Here is a 3,264-nt window from a genome sequence, read left to right on the forward strand (position 1 = left end):
AACTTTACAACACTCACCCCCCACCTATGGCTAGACAATAGCGTAAGCAATCTAGCAAGAATGAAGACTGAGCATTGTCGTTCCCAATACTCTCAAGATTATGCGCATGTAAGACTTTCCGAAAAGGGCCTCACTCAACAAACAATTAATGCTTAAAAGGAGGAGAGGGTTTTAGGGAGCGGAGAGCCACTAGAGATTGTCCAAAAGATCGGCATAAAAGATGTGACAACTCTAGTGTGTATATCCATGACTTAGCACACAAGGGACCATGAGCAAGAAATTAAGTTCATTCAGTTCAATTCAAAGTTGTAGTTGGCTTAAGAGATTGAGTTTCAGAGAGAGTTTTCAAGGCACGAAGCTTACAAGTTTTCAAGAGAGGTGCATGAACTATACAAGGCTAGACAGTGCTTTCTACAAGGCGTTTTAAATCAGCTCCCAATGCAAATGAATGCAACCTATATGCTTCTAGACTCAATCCTAAAGTATGCAAATGATACACTAAATGATTCTTTTTGTGTTTTTCAAATTTTTTTTTTTTTTTTTTTATGCAAATAAGAATGTAAAATGTAATGCATGAGACTCAGAATCATCAAAGCAAACATGATCAAATACTTGGTACCTCCCCCACACTTAAATCACACAGTCTCTGTGTGAGGGAGACACCTAATGGAAATGTAAAATGCAAAGAAAAATTGGGATAAACAAGGGTTGCAGGTTACCTGGAGTGGAGCGAGGTAGGGGACCCGCTGTGATGGGTCGCTCCAGGTTTGCTCGGAACAACGAGCGACCTGTGCTACCCTCTGAGGCTGGCCGCTCCGGCTCGGTGAGGTCACAGCGACCAGGTAGGGTCGTTGCGGCAGGTCGCTGTGGCTTCTCTCCCAGCTGGAGCGACTGCTCTCCCTCGCTCTGATGTTCAATTTTCTGCTCCAAACCTGCACACAACTTCATTTTCCCATTGTTTTATGTAGTAAGATGGAAATGCAAATACTAATGCAATATATACAAGGATACTCATGGGACTTCCTCCCAAGTGAGCTTGTTTTAAGTCTCTAGCTTGACTTTGCCTCCTTTGGATCAGGCTGGAGTAGGTGCAGAAAGTGGAGTTAACACCCCATCTTCCTCAGGTGGTAGCTCACCAAGGTGATCATCAGCAGGAGAGCCCATTTCTTCAATGACGAAGGCTTGTCCAAACACAGTGGGGTTCCTCATTTTCTCCTTGATGTCAAAGTGGAGGATGTTCTCCTTACCCAAATGGAGGTCAATCTTGCCTTCCTTCACATTCACAATAGCTCCTGCAGTAGCTAAGAATGGCCTTCCAAGAATCAATGGGTCTTGAGCCTCCTCACCCATTTCAAGCACCACAAAATCTGTAGGTATCTCATACCCTCCAATCTTCACAGGGAGGTTCTCTAGGATGCCCACAGGGTACTTCACTGAACGATCAGCCAACACCAGAGAGAGTCTACACTTCTTGTATTGAGTGAAGCCAAGCTTCTTTGCCACAGACAAAGGCATCAAGCTGACACTAGCTCCCAAATCGCAGAGACATTTCTCAAATACCATAGGTCCAAGAGCACAAGGTAGTGTGAAGCATCCTGGATCCTCTAGCTTCTCTGGAGCATCAAGCCTCTGAATGATGGCATTGCACTCATGACTCAGAACCATCATGCCCTCCATCTCCTTCTTCTTAGCAGCTACAACATCTTTCAGGAACTTGCTGTATTGAGGAATCAGCATGAAAGCATCAATGATGGGCATTGTAACCTGAGCTTCACTCATCTGCTTCTCAAACAAAGCCTTGTACTTCTGTAGCAGCTGCTTCTTGAATCTACCAGGAAATGGAAGCTTGGGTTCATAGGGAGGGGGGACAGAAGAGCTTTCACCTGCTGGAGCAGAAGATTCACCATCTTTTGTTGGCTTCTTTTCTTCTCCAACCTTTCCTTTACCCTTATCTTTCTCAATCTTCTCCAAGATCTCATCATCTGTCTTCTCATCAACAATGACCACTTCATCATCTAGATTGATGGCTACCTCCTCACCTTGTTTCTCAGCATCCTTGGTGAGGGTTCTAGGAGGTAACTGCTTACCACTCCTGAGTGTGACAGCTTTTGCTTCCTTGGGGTTTTGATCAGATTTTCCAGGTAGAGATCCTGGCTGGCGATTCTGGTGGGTGCTCATGGAAGCAAACTGATTCTCCAAATTCTTGACAGAAGAAGCAAGGTGGGAGAATTTGTTGTTGAGCTCATTGTAGCTCCCATCAATCTTGGAGTGAAGGTTCTTCAGCTCATAGCCCACATGTTTCTCACTTCTAGTCTGAGACTCCAGGATCTGTTTCAGTAAGGCATCAGTGTTGTTCTCTTGAGGGGCAGAGGAGCTAGGAGAGGGGTTTTGTTGAGGCTGATAGTTGCTCTGCTGGTTGTTTCTAGGCTGATAACCACTCTGCTGGTTGTTTGAATAGGACTTCTGTTGGTAGTTGTTATACTGAAAGTTGGGTTCCTTCTTGTACCAACTACCATTGCTGTTGATGAAACACAATTCTTCTTGCCCTTCCAAACCCTCAACCTCATTGACAGTAGGAGGTATCTCCTGTTGTGGGTTACCAACAAAGTTCACCTACGCTTGCGTGGCCTTATCAGCAATGAGTGTGTCAATCTTCTCCTGAAGAGCTTTTATCTCATTCCTTGTGTGCTTGTCATCACCTCTACTGCTTCTGTCATGGTCGCCACTGTAGACTGCATCACTCTTAACCATGTTGTCAACTAGAGCCTCTGCTTCTTCCTCAGTTCTCCCCAAAAAGAACCCATTGCTAGCTGTATCCAGTCTGGCTCTGTACTTAGGAAGAGCACCTCTGTAGAATGTGCTCAGCAAGCTCTCCTTAGAAAAACCATGGTGTGGGCACTGAGCTTGGTAACCATTGAATCTCTCCCAAGCTTCACTGAATCCTTCCAAGTTCTTCTGTTGGAAGCTGGAGATCTCGTTCCTCAACTTAGCAGTTCTTGAGGTAGAGAAGAATTTCTCCAAGAATGCCTTTTTGCAGTCTTCCCAAGTGGTGATAGAGTCACTTGGTAGAGACTTCTCCCACTGACGTGCCTTATCCCCCAAAGAGAAGGGGAATAGCTTGAGCTTTAAAGCATCCCCTGACACACCATTAGTCTTTGACATACCACAATAGCTGTCAAACTTATCCAAGTGATCAAATGGGTCCTCCACAGCCAAACCATGATACTTGTTGTTCTCTATGCAGTTTAGCAGTCCTGACTTGAT

General features: G+C 45.0%; 1 non-coding gene across 1 annotated transcript; it reads left to right on the forward strand.

Annotated features, from left to right (window-relative positions):
* The first annotated feature begins 2,881 nt into the window (after positions 1–2,881).
* LOC130495292 (small nucleolar RNA R71) lies at positions 2,882–2,988 on the forward strand. The gene has a single exon (XR_008934564.1). It is a non-coding gene; the product is annotated as a small nucleolar RNA R71 (small nucleolar RNA).
* Positions 2,989–3,264: the final 276 nt, after the last annotated feature.

This window comes from Raphanus sativus, chromosome 5 (genome assembly GCF_000801105.2).
Source record: "Raphanus sativus cultivar WK10039 chromosome 5, ASM80110v3, whole genome shotgun sequence".
NCBI classification, from domain to species: domain Eukaryota; kingdom Viridiplantae; phylum Streptophyta; class Magnoliopsida; order Brassicales; family Brassicaceae; genus Raphanus; species Raphanus sativus.